At 46.4% G+C, this 19,599-nt stretch overlaps 1 protein-coding gene across 1 annotated transcript in view; it reads left to right on the top strand.

Annotated features, from left to right (window-relative positions):
* PARD3B (par-3 family cell polarity regulator beta) overlaps positions 1–19,599 on the top strand; it is a 578,916-nt gene that overhangs the window by 130,967 nt on the left and 428,350 nt on the right. The window lies entirely within an intron of this gene.

Here is a 19,599-nt window from a genome sequence, read left to right as displayed (position 1 = left end):
TTGCTTTGTCATTCTTGTTACTTTTTGCTAGTCTTTGCTCTGGCCGCTGAGATTTTAGCAAGTGCCAGCCAGCCAGAATCTTTCATGCTAGTGCGATGTAACGATTTAACATATTGGTCGATGACTGTAGAGACCTGCAAACTCACAGATTGACCTTGGCCCAATTTATGCCCACCTTAAGCCTAGCTTACCTCACAAGTTGGAGGTGAGGATAAAGTGGAGGAAGAGAGCATCCTGCAGGAAGGACAGGGTAAAAATTTAAGAGATCTCCATAATCATATGAGCCAGATACATCCTCTCTCTTATAATGAAAGCTCAAAACCCTTAGGTCTCTGATTTCTGTGACAAATGGCCACATTATGTAATCTTCTGCAGAAGTGTCACATTCATACTGCTCTGACCATTCGCCTCCCCCCTCCTGTTTATCCTTCTTCTGCATCCTAAGTGTCAACGGCATGATGCAAACTTGCTTTGAGCTAGCTTGGTGTAGTGGTTAAAAGCAGTGATTTGGAGCGGTGGAGTCTGATCTGGAGAACCGGTTTTGATTCCCCACTCCTCCACATGAGCGGCGGAGGCTAATCTGGTGAACTGGATTTGTTTCCGCACTCCTACACATGAAGCCAGCTGGGGACCTTGGGCTAGTCACACTCTCTCAGCCCCACCTACCTCACAGGGTATCTGTTGTGGGGAGGGGAAGGTGATTGTAAGCCAGTTTGATTCTTCCTTAAGTGGTAGAGAAAGTCAGCATATAAAAACCAACTATTCTTTTTCCTCTTCTTCCTCTTCCTCCTCCTCCGCCTAACTTGCTTTGCAAAGCAGCAGCACTTCTGGGCTACAACCAGTCAGTTTTATAAAGCTGCAGTCAGGAAGTTTGCTGGGTGACCTTGGGTCGATCACACGCTCTCAGCCTAATCTACCTCACAGGGTGGTTGTGACGATAAAATGGAGGAGGAGAGAACAGCGCAAGCCGTTTCGAGTCCCCGTCGTGTTAGAAAGGCGGGGTATAAATGAAATAAATAAATAAAATAAGTTGCACGATGAAGAAAACGATGGTATTTAACCTTGAGAAGTCACAATCCCAGCCTCAGTTCATATTTCATTATGAAGGGAGCAAAGGTATCTCATAGACTTTCCAAGAAGTCTACAATTTAGGGCTGCTGAATACACATAGTTCCCCGTCAGCCTTCTCCAGAAGCACTTGTGCTTTATGTTGGCAAGGGTGAAACTTTTTTTTAAACCATTCATCACTGCCCAATAAACCTAAATCTACTTCCCTTGTCCTTGACTTACTCTGTTGTGCTTTCTGTATGTCAGCATAAATATGCGAGTCAAGGATAGAGTTCCAGTGTATAAAATGTTTGTGGTTCTCGTAGTTGAAAGGTGAAATGTAGCAGCCGTGTCATAGGCTGATTTTTAAATATCAATTACCGAATGGTTTTATTTCCTCTTAGGTGGTGAGTGTGTGTGTGTGTTTGGGAAGTTTAATAGGAAAATATCCTCTGTATTTCTGCTTTACTGTTTTAGCTGCTCATTAGCATAGTTACCCTTCAGGTTATTATTTTTTAATGAATCTTAAATCGCTTAGTGGGCTGAGAACTGTAGAACGTGGGAACTCAGAATGGCACTGAAGACCTTTTTAACCTGAATTTTCAGTCAGTAGGGGATTGTAGCCCTTGTAAGTAAATCAGATTTATGAAGTGGCACTTGAACATGTGTGCCCTTTCAGTGCCTCCCTTCTCATTCCTTTGAATTTCAAGTTAATTCCTGCCAGTGTAGTGCATATAATGCCAACTTGCCCAGCTCTATTCAGTTCTTTCCCTTCGTGTTGCTTTCGGGATGCTTTCTCGTTCTGATGTTTCAAAGACTTCTCTGAACCTTTTCTTTTCTGACCACTTTCTGACAGTACATGTTACGTGCATTGTGTTGGAAGGAGGCTTAAGTGCTACTGGTAGTTCAGGTCAGCCCATTTTCTCCGCTGAGGCAAGGGCATCCTGAGCTGTGGGTTGTTTTCCTTCTCCATCCGGGTAGGCAGGACTAAAGTTTCTGACTTCCTGTGCCCCTTGGCGGGAAAACAGCCTGAGGAAGCCAGTTTCCGTCCTGCCTATCCGGGTGGAGCAGGCAACTTCGCACAGCTCTGTGCCAGAGACTCCTTTAGGCTCATTTCAGTGGAATTTTTTCCGTCTTCTTGTCTTCTAAGTATCGTGAGTCTTCCTCGTCTTCCCTTTCATTGTGAATCCCCTCCTACCTTCCTCTTGTTCTCCTTCATCTTCCCTTTTCCCTCCGTGTGCTAGGACCGTAGCTTCCAACATGGCCGACGCCATGTTAGCAAGGGAAGACGACCTTCTCTCAGAGAAGGACTTCCAAAGCGGGCTGGTTCAAACCACTCCCACGGGCTCCGGATCTCCCAACGGCCGTCCAGATGGACCATTAGGGAGCACTACTAATCCGGGAGAGACCCTAGCGGCCGAAACCTCCTCTGCCCCAATTAAATACAAAAAGGTGCGAAAGTCAGCGCCGCTGCAACCGGGCGCCAGAAGAAAGAGGCGCGACGCTAAGCCCGCAGGTGGGACAAAAGCCAGGCGTAAAACACCCGACTCTTCGCCAAAAGTCTCCCTCGCATCCCGCACTGCCCAGAACGCAGACCAGGCGGCAGCAGCGAATACATCCCTCCCGGCGGCGGCATCTTCACCCTTCCCGGCGGGGACTGGTAATTACGCGGCAATGGCGGCTGTGAGAGCATTCCAGGCGGGAGCTGGCAACCCCCCCCAACCAGGCGGCAGAGGGCGGCCATTTTATTTCCTGGCAAAGCGCAGACGACCTCATTAACTATGCTTTGCAACGCCAGTGGCAAGCCTTCCAATCCTTCCAGGCCCGCCTTCCTCCCTCCATGGCTGCGGGCCCCTATGGGATTCCCCCCAACCCTCTATCTCAGCCCACTCTCCCCCATACTGAGGAGAATGGCGACCCTTCTTCCTCCTCTACCACTAAATCCAAGGCATGGCCCACAAAATCGGCCATGAAGGCTAAGCTCTCTGAGAGTAGGGAGCCTCAGCCTGAAATTTCTAGATCCCCTCTCTCTTCAGCCGGTTATGAAGAGGAAGAGATCGAGGAAGGTGAATTTGATTCGGATGAAGATCCACCCCAAGAGACAGATCAGCACACCAGACTGTTCTCGGGGGAGGATTACCAGGCCCTCTTAGCCAAAGCTATCCTCGCTCTCGATCTTAATGAAGAGTCAGAGGCAGACAAAACCGATGAACCCAAGTCCAAATTAAAAAAGGGAGTCAAGGAATGTTTTCCTAGACCCAAGTCACTTTCTAATGCAGTTCCATTTCCGGAGTTTTTTATTAATTCAGTCAGAGAGGACTGGGACCGCCCAACACCTAACAGGCAGCTTCCCACTAATATTAGGAAGCAATACAATCTGGCCTCCCACGCAATGTCAATGCTTAAAGTTCCCTTGGTAGATGCTCCAGTCCTGGACCTACAATCCCCGGGTTTAGTCCCTGAGGATGGGGTGGGTTCCCTGAGTGACCAACTAGACAGGAAATCAGACTACCTGGCGAGAAAGGCGCACGAGGCTTCGGCTATGGCTATTCAGGCCAGTGCCACCACATCTATCTTTGCCAGAGCCTCATACCTGTGGATAAAAAAGATTATACAACTGGTTCCCGACGAAAACCTCAGGGTTTTGGGGGGTCTGGACAGGGTCCTTAATGCAGTAACATTAATGGCAGACACATCTCTCGACACCATGTCCTCAGTGGCCAGATCCATGGCAGCGGTCACTTCTATCCGATGGGGACTCTGGCTCAGAGCCTGGCCCGCAGACTTTAAGGCCAAGACCACCCTCATGGCCTATCCTGTCAAAGAGGGACGACTATTTGGCGAGAAGCTTGAAAGCATACTCGTCGAAACAAAGGATAAAAAGCAAGTGCTTCCCATGCAAATTAAAAAGGACCATCGCCCCCCTTCATATCCTTCCTTTCGTCCCCCCAAGTTCTCACCCAAATTCAGGTCCAAATTTAGAAGAGGCTCTTGGGGTTCAAACAGGGGATCTTGGGGCATTACCAGATCCTTTCGTAGGGGGGGAAGAGCCTCCAGACCCCAGGCCTTCCAGCCCAGATCGGAAAAAGGAGACAGGTTCACTAAGCATACCCCTCAGTGACGCCAGTCACATTCAGGTGGGGGAAAGACTTCAGGAGTTTGCGGCAAGGTGGTCCATGTCCAAACCGGACAAATGGGTCTCACAGATATTAACAAACGGCTATCTCCTGGAGTTCACGGTCCAGCCTCGGGACCGATTCCTACGTTCCCCAATCTCATTCAAAAAGGGAAAACACCAAAGAACATTAACAGCTATCCAGCATTTGGTACATATCAAGGCCATAGAACCAGTGCCCAGCCATCAGAAGGGCCAGGGAGTATATTCCATTTTCTTCACCGTCCCGAAGAAGAACGGGGACTGGAGGGCCATCCTGGACCTAAAGTATGTCAACAACAGGATGGCTCGCAGGCATTTCCGTATGGAAACAGTCAAATCAATTGTGGAATCACTACTCCCTGGCACCTTTATGACGGCTGTGGACCTCACAGAGGCCTACCTCCACATTCCAATTCACCCGCTACACAGATCCTTTCTCAGATTTGCCTATGGCCCCGACCATTATCAGTTCAGGGCCCTCCCCTTCGGACTGACCTCAGCTCCGAGGGTTTTCACCAAAATATTAGTCACCATCATCGCATCCCTTCGACAGGAAGGAATCCAGGTACATCCGTACCTGGACGACATCCTTATCTGTGCCCCAACCCACAGTCTCTCTCACACCCACACACAGAGGGTCATCCAGACCCTTCAGGAACACGGGTACATCATAAAATTCCAAAAGAGCTCATTGCACCCCTCACAGGTAATGACTCACCTGGGGGCCAAAATCAACTCCAAAACCAACTCCTTATCCCTACCTCAGGAAAGGATCAGGAAACTAATTTCCTCCGCACGCAACACGGCCAATCACAACACTGCAATGCTCATGTCCCTAGCGGCTCTTTTGGGGCTCATGGTGTCATGCATTGCCATAGTGCCATGGGCCTGATTTCACTCACGCCCACTACAGTGGCTTCTAAGACCTCACCAGCTAGACATAGTAAAGAAAAAGATCAAGAAAATAGCTATCCCCTCAAAGGTCATTCACAGCCTTTGCTGGTGGACCAGCCCATCCAACCTCCGCCAAGCCACACAGTACATACACGAAGATCCCATCCAAATCTTCACGGACGCCAGCCTATCGGGCTGGGGCGCCACCTTAGGCGATCAGATAACCCAAGGCCGATGGTCACAGCAGGAGTCACGACTCCACATCAACCTGCTGGAACTGAGGGCGGTGAAATTGGCACTACAAAAATTCACACATACAATCAGGAACCACCCTCTACTCATAAGAACAGACAATATCACGACAAAAGCCTATATCAACAAACAAGGGGGTTCCAAGTCCTCTTCCCTGCACAGGGAAGCAGTGGCGATATTCACCTGGGCCCAAGCTAACGTTCCCTCAATCAGGGCGGAACACATCAAGGGAAACCTCAACCTGCGTGCCGATTGGCTAAGTCGCCAGTCAATAGACGAGGGAGAATGGGAATTAGACCACACAACATTTCAGCAGCTTACAGAAATCTTTGGTATCCCTTCCGTCGATCTCTTTGCTCCGAGTCAAATCACAAGGTTCCCAGATTTTACTCCAGGTACTTCCACCCAAGAGCAGAAGGCACAGACGCCCTTCTCAGTCCATGGCCCAAGGGACTGCTTTACGCATTCCCTCCAATCCCCATCCTACCCAAAGTCCTCAGGAAAATCCACCAACACAGAGCAGACGTGATACTAATAGCTCCTTACTGGCCCTGGAGACCATGGTTCGTAACCCTCAAGCGCATGTCCTACCAAGAACCGTGGCGGATCCCAGCGGAACAGACCACTCTCCGTCAGGGGCCCATAACACACCCAGACCCCCAATGGTTCTGTTTGACCGCCTGGCGCTTGAGAGGAGGACTCTATTAAACCTTGGGTACTCTACAGATGTGGTCAACACAATCATAGAAGCACGCAGACCGTCCACCCGACGCATATATAACGTGTCGTGGAAAGCCTTTGCCCGATGGGCAAGGAGAAAGAAATGCAACCCTCTTCACCCATGTATTCCCACAATACTAGAATTTCTCCAAGAGGGAGTCAGACAAAACCTCAAGGCCTCTACCCTGAGGCGACAGGTAGCCGCCATCTCCACAGTAATACCTCTCTCAGACGGAGTCCCCACGGCACAACACAGGCACATTTCTGCCTTCCTAAAAGGGGTCTCCCAAATACAACCCCCGGTATTGCACAGGTTCCCTACATGGAACCTTAACCTTGTCCTACGGGGCCACCCTTCGAGCCTCTCAAAACAGTACCCATGAGATACCTTCGCATGAAGGTGCTGTTCCTTACGGCAGTCACATCAGCCAGAAGAGTATCCGAGCTCAGGGCACTGTCTATCAGAAAAGGATTATGTGTCTTTCACAAAGACAGGGTCGTGCTAACTCCCGACCCCACATACCAACCAAAGATAAATTCGCGCTTCCACAGGACTCAGGAGATTAACCTCCCTTCATTCTGCCCAAAGCCAAACTGTCCAAGGGAGGCCACATGGCACACACTAGATTTAAGGAGGGCTATTCGTATATTCATCAACCGCACATCAGACATCAGAAGGTCTGACTACATGTTCATAGGGATTTCAAACCCCGGTAAGGGACAGAGAATGTCAGCTGCCGCAATTAGTTACACGATCAAACTATGTATTGCAGAGGCGTACAAGGCTCAAGGCAAACCTGTACCGGGGGGTATCACGGCACATTCTCTTCGAAGTACCGCCACTACGGCCGCGTTTGACAAACAAGCACCGGTAGAAGAGATCTGTAGAGCCGCTACCTGGTCTTCAGTCTCAACCTTTGTCAGACACTATAGAATCCATACCTGGTCTTCAGCCCAAGCCTCCTTCGGTCGCAGGGTTTTGCAAAGTGTGGTTGAGTAATATGTTCTTTCCCACCCTATTGGGAGCTCTTATAAGTCCCACAGCTCAGGATGCCCTTGCCTCAGCGGAGAATATAGCCTTGGATACTCACCGTGAGGGCTTATTCTCCTCTGAGGCGAAGGGCATCCTGCCCCGCCCTTTTCAAATAATCAGTTTTTTAGAAATAGAACCCTGGCATCTCCCCACGCCAGCCGTAGTACCGTGTATAACCACAAATGATAGCATGCCGGGTCTCTTTGTTCGATTATCCATATGTTATAATGCAGTGTCTCGTTAGTTTGTCTTGTTCCTGTCAACGTAGCTAGTACAGACGGTAACTGGCTTCCTCAGGCTGTTTTCCCGCCAAGGGGCACAGGAAGTCAGAAACTTTAGTCCTGCCTACCCGGATGGAGAAGGAAAACAACCCACAGCTCAGGATGCCCTTCGCCTCAGAGGAGAATAAGCCCTCACGGTGAGTATCCAAGGCTATAGTCTCAGTGGTGACAAGCATGATTTGTATAAAGTGTATTTGTTTTTTTGTTTGTTTTTTTAATTTAAAGATAGAAAGAGAGGGGGAGGGGAAAATTCAGGAAAAGATAATAAAGAATTACATACAATACACTATTTTCTCTTTTCTTCCTTGGCTCCCAGAATATGTTGTGATAAACTCACATTAAAAACTACTCACTAAAAATAACATCGGATGTTTGCAACATTTCTTGTACTGTCTGTCTGTCTCCCTCTCTCCCTCCCTCCCTCCCTTCCTCCCTCCCTTCCTTCCTGCTCAAACTTAGTTATAACCCAAATTGGATTGTAATAGACATATTAACACAGTGAAACATGCCTATCTATGTAAAATTGCAAGTAAATATTTAAGATATAATTTAATATATGACTTACTATTTATATTACTGTATATTACTATTTAGGAGCCCCGTGGCGCAGAGTGTTAAGCTGCAGTACTGCAGTCAAAAGCTCTGCTCACGACCTGAGTTCGATCCCGACGGAAGTTGGTTTCAGTTAGCCGGCTCAAGGTTGACTCAGCCTTCCATCCTTCCGAGGTCGGTAAAATGAGGACCCAGCTTGCTGGGAAGACGACTGGGGAAGGCACTGGCAAACCACCCCGCAAACAAAGTCTGTCTTGAAAATGTCAGGATGTGACATCACCCCATGGGTCAGGAATGACCCGGTGCTTGCACAGGGGACCTTTACCTTTTATATTACTATTTGCTCTAGTATCATTTTAAAGTAAACATAATAAAATCAATAATATTGATAAAACAGCTTCCATCTCTCTTGGAATAAATTATAAAGTATGTTTGTTGTGGTTTTATTACTGCCCTGTCCATTCTGGATCTGGACCCAATAAAAAAAATGTAGGGTACAAATTAAATGAATAATACCCCCCCCCCCCCAATTCTGTCCCTGGGATCCCATGGAAGAACGGCATAAGTTGCCAAAGTGCAAAAAAGTCCTATCTCAGATCCTAAGGTGTCAACAGTTAGTATATATGTTTCTGATTAAATGGACTGTAGATCTCAGTCCAAAATTCCTGCTTTGCAAAGCAGTGAAAAATGAATGCTGGAGTGAGATTAACTAATGCCTCTGTTACTTTTCTCAATCTATACTAAGTAAATGCAAGATCACAGTGAAAGCAAGTGCTCATGGTTATACCGTGGTAGCTTCCAATCTTCTCTACCATAGTGACCTGTCTAACACTGTTAAAACTTTCTAACAGGGGTCCCCAACCTTTTTGGGCCTATGGCCAATTTTTGGGTTCTGGTATAGGATGTTAGTAAAAGATAAAGGTAGTCAGTTCCCTGTGCAAGCACCGGGTCATTACTGACCCGTGGGGTGACGTCACATCCCGACGTTTACTAGGCAGAGTGTTTTTATGAGGTGGTTTGCCATTGCCTTCCCCAGTCATCTACAAAAGCTGGGTAACCGACCTTGAGTCAACCTTGAGACGGCTACCTAAAACCAACTTCTGTCTGTATCGAACTTACGTTGTAAGCAGAACTTTTGACTGCAGTGCTGCAGCTTACCACTCTGCGGCATGGGGCTCTCTTACAGGAGGTTAGGGCCAACCCCAAAATGGCTGCCACAGGATGTGGAGCCAAACACATACAGGAAACCCAAGTGCAGAGCAGAAGAGCAGTAATTTTAAAAACATTCTGGGAAAAGAGGAGTGAGAGAGAGGCGTCCTCATGGGTGGGCTCTGTCTTAGTGCTGCTCCTTCAGCAGCCCCACTTCTTGCCCAGCCCTTTGCCTTGCTTCACAGCCCCTCTACCTGCTATGGGAGATTTACTGCCCCTTGCCTCCCGCCTCTCATCACATGCCATATTTATGTATATCCTCAACCCAGCACACTCTGAGCATGCATCCTTGAATGCCTTCTCTGGCACAACAGGCGAAGGAGGAGGAGAGGAACTCCCACTTGCTTGCAGTTCATAGTGGGGGCAGCTGCACCCTTGGTGTGATGTTTGTTGGTTTCTCAAAAATACGTGGTAGGGCACTATAGGCAATGGAATGCTGGAGTAGATGGGTGCTGAGGTCGTCGCTTGCCTACGGCGCCAAAAAACCTTGGGCCAGCCCTGGTTGGGTCACTCTACAAAGTAAATCTCGACTTGTGGGTCACTATGCCAAAACGGTTGGGAACGACTGTGTTATTCAAACACAGAATTCTAAAAAGATCAAAGCATGCAGAGTCTAGCTATTGGAAACTCCGTTTTTTAAAAGTGTGTGTACCTCACCTTATGATCTCTAGCTGAAGGGTTCTTCCCTCTCCACATTCTTTGTGTTTTGGTATTTTAGGCAATTTAAGGCCTATCTTGCTTCTGAAAGTAAGTTTGATTTGTTTCTGGCTTTTTGTGTCCCAGTGTTAATAATATTCTGCTATTGTTTATATCTCTGCAACTCCATCCTGCCCTCCGCTGCAACAGTTTAAATCCATAACGCAAATGAAAGCATCTTATTCTACTTCTGCATGACTAGAATACAATCTGACATGTTCAATTACGGGTGAGCTGACCCTGCTTTGGAAATTTAGGGGGGGAAATTGTTGGGAGGTATTTTTAATTAGAAAAGATATGAGACTGCTGCACAATTATGTGACAAGTATGAAGGGAAAAGTGTGATTAGAATAGAAAATCTACACTGTGATCATTTTTATGCATCTTCTTTGGACCGTGTTGAACCAGTATAATAAAGTACTCAAGGCGCCCTTCTATGCATGCCCCCCACCCTCCTTTTCTTTACCCCTGGCCTTTTGTTGTTGTTGTTATTTTAAAGTTATATCCTGCCCTCCCTTGGTGAAGTCAGGCTCGGGGCGGGTAACAACGTTAAAACCACTTTACAATCCATAATACATATACATTAAAACAATAAAATAAACCATAAATAACCATAATAAAACAACAGATGGCGCTCAATAGAGAATTATACATATATCAATAGAAATGGTTTCTCTTGCATATTGTACCTACTGAGTTAAAACACCTATGCCAGTGTCCTGTTGATAATCAACCAGAAAAGAAACTACCCATCTAGAAATTAGCCTTTCAGATGGAGTTCTGTGGAGCGAGCAACTGGGCCATTCGATAAATGGATCATTTACTATAGAAACAGGTAGATTCCTGGCTTAATGTTTGTCGCCCCCCCATACTCCTGCTGCTGCCTCCTCCCGCCTCTTTCCTTCCCCGTTCTCCTGCTGCCACCTTCTTTTTCCTCCTGTCCCTCCCACCATCATGTCCTTTTCTTCTCTGCTTGCCACCACCGCCCTCCTCCTTCTCCCTTCTTGCTGCCCTTTCTTACGGTGTGGTGAGCTGGTGGCCTTCTCCTACACCCCTACCAGCCTCTGCTTCCTGCTAATGCATCTTTCTCCCAGATTCAGATTCATTTATTAATACGGCAAATGCCATTAAAAACATTCATATCAGTTACAGAATTAAAATTGGAGAATAGACAGTAACTAAAACTGTAGGATATACGATTAATAGACAGTTTATATAATTTAAACAGACCTCGAATTAATAAAACATTCTCCATTTTAAGTTAAGTTACCAAGCCCCAGCTTTGTCTGATGGATCTCATATATTGCAGCGCAGAAATCAGCTACTTGCTTCACCCTCTGGTCTGATCCTTCCCATAGGAGACTCCTCGGTCTCCCTTCCTCGGAGCTATCCTTTATTAGATTAAGGAGAGGGGAAATTAGCTTGTTTCAGACTTCCTGATAGAAAGAGCATCTGAAAAAGACATGCGCAGTAGATTCAACTTCACCCGACTTGCAGAGACATCCCCATCCTGATCTTTCTCCCTCCCCAACACTCTGATCGCTGCCTCTTCTTCCTTCTTCCCCGGCCTGTCTCATGCTGAGGATTTTTTTTTTTAATGGGGTTTGCTAGACATCCCCACAAACGGGCAGACTGGAAGGGGGAAACGGTCCTGGGAAAGAGACCCACCATTCCAAAGGCAGGAGGGAGAAGCTGCCTGCTTGCTCCGACCCCGTGCCCATCCTATCGTGCTCTTCCAAAGGCGGGAGGGAGAGGCAGCGTGCCTCCCCAGCAGGCAGTGCACAGGGCTTCTGCCACTGGACTGTCTTGTCCCGGCCCAGTTAGGGGAGAGAAGCCATTGGCCCACTGGAAGGATCTACCCCTGCCCATAAATGGTGATTGAGATATAATGTGATATAATGTCATGGGATTTCGTTTTTTAATAGGTTTGGGGAGAGGGACTTCAACTTCAGCATGGTGTGGTGGTTAAGAGTGGAGGTTTGGAGCGGTGGACTCTAATCTGGAGAACCGGGTTTGATTCCCCAATCCTACACATGAGCTGCGGACTCTAATCTGAGGAACCCGGTTGGCTTCCCCACTCCTACACATGAAGCCAGCTGGATGACCTTGGGCTAGTAATAGTTTGCTTAGAGCTCTCTCAGCCCCACCTACCTCACAAGGTGTCTGTTGTGGGGAGGGGAAAGGAAGCAATTGTAAGCCGGTTTGATTCTTCCTTGAGTGGTAGAGAAAGTCGGCATATAAAAACCAACACTTCTTCTTTTTCATTTAAGATTTTTCTGCATAGTTGGGATAAAAATCCAAGTGAAGTGTTAAGGTTTTGGACTAGGACCTGGTAAACCCAGGTACAAAGACCTACTTGTGCCATGAAAGCTTTCTGGGTAACCTTGGCCCAGTCACACACACTCTCAACCTGACCCTGGTTAGTATTTGGATGGGAGACCTCCAAGGAATACCAGGGTCGTGATGCAGAGGCAGGCAGTGGCAAACCACCTCTGAAGTCTCTTGCCTTGAAAACACTACAGGTCGCCATAAGTCAGCTGAGACTTGATGGCGAAAATATATATCTGTATATGACGCCATTGTGCTGACTTTTTGTTCTGCTTTCTAGGGCCATATTCAGAATGTAGATATAATTATATACTTTGTACAGGTCATATCTGCATCAAGAGCAATGTTGATATTGAACAGATTCTTAACTCTCTCCAGTTAAAAACAATGACGTTCAACACTTCTTAACATTAGTTTGATTGCATTTTGTTAAAACATACTCAGAGATTTTTGTAAAAATATGTTTGAAGCATTCAAAGTTCTTTTTAAAAGTTTGCTCTGACCTTGTTGTGTATTAAATTAGGCACTGACAGCCTCAGTACTATCTGATTTATTCATTCCACTAAATGCATAGGTTTAGTGTATTCTTCTGTTGCTTGGTTCTGGAATGCTTCTAAGATTAGACAGCATCTGTATATTCTCCCCTGAAAGAATGAAAAGAAGGTTGTCATATGCTTTATTGGGCCACTGCCTATTTATATTTGCTGTGTTTGTAATATGAGGTTAAGCACTGTCATATGCTTCTGAAAAAGAGGTTCATCTTAGTTCTTCTTATGTGCAGACCCACAGTTGTTAGCCACCTTTCTTCCTTGTAGAACTTAAGGCTGCTTACAATATAAATAAAACATTATGAAAAAAAACAATAAAAACAACAGTGATAAAACCTATAAAAATTACAGATTAAAAAACTCAGTTAAGACTGCCAATAATAAAAGCTAAATCAGTCAAAATGCAATCCTGGTTGTCTACTTTTGGAAATAATATACTGGGCTTTATCCAGAAAACTAATTTTATGCAGGGTTTCAAACGGAGTACAAGAGGGGTTGGAGGGGTGAGAAACTGAGCCCCAAAATATAATCCATGAGATAATCTCCCCCCAGTAATTTCCCAGCTCTGGATCTTTTTATCAAAATTCATCTTTCCAATTAGCATTCCTCCTTGGCTTCTTCCCCTTTCTGAGAGAGAGAAATCGAATTTTCCTAGCTTGGGTCAATGAGGCAACCCAGGCCTTCCTCCTCAGCTTGAATTTTGAGAAAGGGGAGAGCAAAAATGTTCTAGGCTGGAAAAAGGACAGCTGGTGCCATCAACAAGCTGACCCTACAATGCAGGATCCTATGTGGTAGTCACAGGTCATTTCTAGATTCAGGCAGGGAAGTAACCTGCAAACTGCCTTTGTACAACTTCCTTAGAACCTTAGCTTCCACCTAAAGAAGGTGTGGTTTTGGCTCTTGGTGGCCGATTTGGTGAAAGGAGTTTCCAGTAATCTGAAGGCTGAAGGACGGAGATGCACAGATTTTACATTTTTTTACCCTGCTAGACAAAAGAATGTCACACCCTGTAAATGGTAGTTTATATTAACAATTAACGAACAATCCGGGGAAAACATCTACTCTTCGCTGTCAGCTTTTATACAAAAATGAATATTTTACACATAATTGTATCACGGCTGTTAGCTCAGCCATGATTAGTTTCCAATTATTATTCCCATTATAAACACCAATTTAGAGTTTTGGTTTTATGGAATGTCATTTTAGAGACCTAAAACTACGCTGATGATCAATGACGGTGCTTAAAAAGATAGAAATGATGATAAAATTAAGAGCTATTGCAAGTTAAAGCAATTTCAAAATTACTTTTGAATACACTTCCACTGTTTACTTCAGGAAATTGAAATACTTGTCCTTCCTATGTACATCTGTGCTATAAGGTCACCGCTGAAGCAGGTGGAAAATGAAATGAGTAATGATACCAGGAGAAACAGAAGGTGTTTTCCTATAAAGGGGAATGAACAGTGGAGTTTGCTCATTCCAGCTTTCTCAAATGCAAAACTTCAAGCATAGGTAACCGAGACATTTGTAATAGGGGAAAGTTCAGGAAGGGCGCCTGCACCGGGCCCTGTACTCTCCACTTCCATATCCTTTTATATCCGAGATTTTCAATTTTGTGCTGCTGTTTCCAACAAGGCTGCCAAGTACTTTCTGTCCATTAGAATAATAGAATCATAGAGTTGGAAGGGACCCCCAGGGTCATCTAGTCCAGGGGTCGGCAAACTCATTAGTAAAAAGAGCCAAATATCAACAGTACAACGATTGAGATTTCTTTTGAGATCCAAATTTCTCAAACTTAAACTATATAGGTAGGTACACTGTTTATTAACTTAATAAACTTTAATTAAATTAAATTAAAGTTTAAAGTCTTAATTAAACTATAGGTACACTGAATAAAACTTGATATCATACTTAATAGTGATCTTATTTATTGATAAAAATTAAATTGTAAGTCCCTGCCATTTCCTCCTCCCCGTCCGGAGTCCTCGTCTGGATGCCTGGTCTACCGCCATAAAAGCCTATTGGTAGACCTGGCCTCCAGCTGAGTCCCATTGGGAGGCCAGGTCTACCCATTGGCTTTCTTGTCAGTAGACCTGGCCTCCGGAGGCCCATAGAAGCCAATGGGTAGACCTGGCCTCTGAAGGGGGACTTTTTCCCCTCCTCGGAGTCCAGGTCTACCGCCAAGAAAGCCAGTGGGTAGACATGGCCTCCCAATGGGACTCAGCCGGAGGCCAGGTCTACCAAAGGAAGCCCGCCCCGCCCAACAGCTGATGGGCGGGGGGGGGCAGGAACCGCCGAGCCGCCCGCCCAGTAATTGCGCGGCTAGAGGGGAGGGGAAACTTTAGCCTCCCAACCATTGAGGGCAAGGGAAAGGGGGACCTGGCCATTCTCCATGGTGTGTGGGGGGGAGAGAGACAGCGCGCCCACACGCCTGCTCTCTCTCTCTCAGGCGTGCCGGCTCCGCAGCCTGGCTGCCGGCGCGAGCGGGCGCGAGAGCAGGGGCTTCGAACCAAGTTTGGAGAGCCACACTCAACGGGCCAAAGAGCCGCATGCGGCTCGGGAGGCGCAGTTTGCAGACCCCTGATCTAGTCTAACCCCCTGCACAATGCAGGAAATTCACAACTACCCCACACACACACCCAGTGACCCCTACTCCATGCCGAAGATGCCCTCTCTCTCATCGTCTGCTTAAGGTAATAGAATCAGCATTGTTGACAGATGGCCATCTAACCTCTTAAAAAGTTCCAGGGAAGGAAAGCTTACCACCTCCCGAGGAAGCCTGTTCCACTGAGGAACCGCTCTAACTGTTAGAAAATTCTTCCTAATGTCTAGACAGAAACTCTTTTGATTTCATTTCAACCCGTTGGTTCTGGTCCGGCCTTTTGGGGCAACAGAAAACAACTTGGCACCCTCCTCTAGATAGATAGATAGATAGATAGATAGATAGATAGATAGATAGATAGATAGATAGATAGATAGATAGATAGATAGATAGATAGATAGATAATTTATTTGCGGCACTTAGCCAGTCAAAACATGATAATCACCCTCCTCTATATGACAGCCCTTCAAATACTTGAAGATAGTTATCATATCCCCTCTCAATCTTCTCTTCAGGCTAAACATACCCAGCTCATTCAACCTTTCCTCATAGGACTTGGTCTCCAGACCCCTCACCATCTTTGTTGCCCTCCTCTGGACACGTTCCAGCTTGTCTACATTGTGCCTACTCATCAGGCAGCTGATGGTCGTGCAGCCATGCCTGTTTGTTAACCAATTTATAAACCAATTAAAGTATTATTTTGCTATATCAACAACCTGAAAAAAGAACCATATTTCTTCCTATCTGTAAAACAATTGATCTGATCACCTAGACCATGGGTGTCAAACTAGGGCTGTCAATTCGGTTCGGCCTGAACCGAAAAACAGCCGAATTTCCCCTGATTTCGTGGTTTTTCAGTTTTGATTGAACCGAACTCAAAAAAGGGGGGAAAACAGGGAGCCGAATTTGGCGAGTTCGGGGTGTTCCTGAATAAATTCGGCAAATTCGGGCCCTTTAAAAAGATCTGCGCCTTCCAGCTGGAAGGTGCAGATCTGTTCCCCCCCCCCACGCCTTCAGAGAGCTTCCCTGGAGATGCGCGGAGTGCTCTTTAAATAGATCTGTGCCTCCCGACCGGGAGGCACAGATCTCCCCCCCCCCCCCGTTCACCTTCAGGGACCTTCCCTGAAGGTGTGCGGGGGGCCCTTTAATAGATCTTTGCCTCCCGGCCGGGAGGTGCAGATCTTCCCCCCAACGCGTGCCTTCAGGGAGCTTCCCTGAAGGCGCGCGGGGGGTCTTTAAACAGATGTGTGCCTCCCGGCCTGTGCAGTCAGCGCAGAGGGGTTGACAACCCATCCCCCCTCTTCCCGGGAGTCCCGGGAAGAGGGGCGGGGGGGTCTTTAAACCCCTCTGCCCCCCGTGCCTTCACTGGAAGGCACAGATCTGTTTAAAGAGCCCCCCGCACGCCTTCAGAGAAGCCCCGTGAAGGCCCGCGGGGGGGCTCTTTAAAGACCCTCGCCCCCTTCCCGACGCTTTGAAGTGGTGAGCGCCGCCTGGGCAGCCGGTGCCCAGCACTTCAAAGACCCAGCCGAATTTTTTCCCGAACTCTGGATCTCGTGCCGAATTTCGGGGAGTTCGGACTTTGGCACGGCCCGAATTTGAAAGGGCCAAATTTTGCCGAAGCCTAACTTTACCGAATTTTTTTTTCAACGGCCCTATGTCAAACAATAAGACCCGCTAGCCTGATCTGGCCCCTTGAGGGATCTTATCCAGCCCGTGAGCTGGCTGAGGCAGCCACCTCCCCCAGTCCCGAGGTGTCTATTATCAAAGATTGTTAAATAAAAGAAAATACTGTAAGAGTGTTATTGTTTTAAGCATGTTTGCATTTTAAGTAAAAAATAATATCATTAATTGGCTTTGCCTGTGTCTTCTATAAAGTTTGTATCTGCAGTCCCTGGCATTAAATTTTTATGGTAACAAAACAAGGTGAAGAAAAACCTTAACCCTATGAAACTAGAATAAGGTACCCAAAAGGTAAGCAATCAACATGAAACCATGGGCTAATATTGATACAAGTAATTTTGTGAATAATATATAGTAAATTTAATACAGACACAAAAATAAATATTAATATAAACAACTTCTGAAAGGTATACCGTGTTTCCCCGAAAATAAGACATACCCATAAAATAAGCCGTAGCAGCATTTCTAAGCATTTGCTTAATGTAAGCCATACCCCGAAAATAAGGCACCCCGGGGCTGGTGTGGAGAAGACCAGGAGGAGCCCAGCTGAGCAGATGCAGTCTTCCGCGGCTGCTTCAAAGGCCCGGCAACCAGCGCGCCCGGGGCTGGGGTGGAAAAGACCAGGAGGAGCCCAGCTCAGCAGAGGCGGTCTCTTGCAGCCGCTTCAAAGGCTCTGCAACCAGTGCGCCCGGGCCTCTGGGGGCGGGGAAGACAGGAGGAGCCCAGCTGAACAGTTGCAGTCTCCCGCGGCCACTTCAAAGGCCCGGCAACCAGCGCGCCTGGGCCTCTGGGGGCGGGACCGGAAAGGGGTGGTAAGGGGAGAACGGGAGCTGAGAGGGAGGACAGTTCTGATTCCCTCGGAATAAGACATCCCCTGAAAATAAGCCATAGTGTGTCTTCTTGAGGAAAAATAAATATAAGACAGTGTCTTATTTTCGGGGAAACATGGTACTTCTGTAGGAGCTTAAGAATATAAAGGCAACTCTGGATGGAATGGATATAGACAAATTTTAGACTTTACAAACATCATTTTACTCAGTCTAAGGACTGCAATTTTCTCATGCATTTATGTACTTTCCCAGTGGTATAGGTATATTCAGAATTGTATTATTTGGACCACTGAAGAAGCCTTCACAGCCGAAATGCATTTGGTCTGAGCTGTGATATTGTTTGGATACATTGTTGCACTTTTGTAATTTTGTGTTTTTATGTTTATTGGGCATGTTTAGCATAGATACGTAGAGGCTTGAACAAGGCTACATACAAGTTGTTTATATTTATATGTATTTTTGTGTCTGTATTAAATTTAGTACATATTCACAAAATTACTTGTATCAATATTAGCCCATGGTTTCATGTTGATTCCTTACCTTTTGGGTAAAAAAAGGTAAAGATCCCCTGTGCAAGCACCGGGTCATTCCTGACCCATGGGGTGACGTCACATCCTGACGTTTACTAGGCAGATTTTGTTTACGGGGTTGTTTGCCATGCCTTCCCCTTTTTGGTACCTTATTAAATTTTATGGTACACATGGCCCAGCCTGACCAAGTGACATTTATGTCATATCCATCCCTCGTAACAATTGAGCTCGACACCCCTGACCTAGAGGCTATCCTTGCAAGAGGTGAGAAGGTGGATGGCTGTTGAAAAATAAAGTTATGGTCCTGATTTATGGAGTTACTGGAATGTCATTTCCCATGATTCCTGAGTTATTACCAGGGCAGCATTCTCAGACCAATGTTCCAGCTTCCTCTGTTGTTGCCGTGACCATATACATTTGAGTGGCAAAGGGAATTGGGCAGCGTGGAGGCCTGGGCATTGGGTGAGCCCATCCCAATCTGGGCCTGAGCTTGACATGCCTTATTAAGAATGGGCTTGGGGTTCTGAACCAGAGGCACTGATTTCTAAACTCACCAAATCTGAACTTCATTCTAAATTTCATCAGTGGCTGGTACAGATATAGCCGTCGGCAAATGGTAAGATCAGAGTACTTATAAAAAGAGAGAATCCAGCCTCCTGTACAGTTAAATCATTGGGTTAGAAATGTGATTTTTCTGACACCTGGGACTGCGTGATATCAGTGGTACTGAAGTTTTCTAGCATGTTTCTGTCAAAGATGCTTAGAGATAAGAAAGGAGGCTACAATCGTGAGCACTTTATGGAAGAGGCGAAGGCTAGAATTGAGGGGTACCAGAGAAAAGTGGTAGGTGGTGGGACAGACATGACTTAGATGTCTGAAATTAATAGGTGTGCTGACAGGTGTTTGCTTTGGAAGACTCTGGAAGACAGATATCAGTGACAGCAACTGCAGGGGTTATTATGAAGTTATGTCAATTATAGATAACTTTTATTTCTAAAAATCCATTTTGTGAAAGATTCAGGTTGCTGCTCTGGAGCCGATATCAAATGGATGTTTTAAATGGAAACTTTAAATCACATGTAAGAATATAAGAAAAGCCATGTTGGATCAGGCCAAGGCTCATCAAGTCCAGTAGTCTGTTCACACAGGGGCCAACCAGGGGTCTCTAGGAAGCCCGCAAACAAGACCACTGCAGCAGCATTATCCTGCCTGTGTTCCAAAGCACCTAACATAATAGGCA

This window comes from Euleptes europaea, chromosome 15 (genome assembly GCF_029931775.1).
Source record: "Euleptes europaea isolate rEulEur1 chromosome 15, rEulEur1.hap1, whole genome shotgun sequence".
Classification (NCBI taxonomy): Eukaryota; Metazoa; Chordata; class Lepidosauria; order Squamata; family Sphaerodactylidae; genus Euleptes; species Euleptes europaea.
The sequence above is the reverse complement of the archived record's forward strand: the minus strand, read 5'-3'. Positions and strand labels throughout refer to the sequence as shown.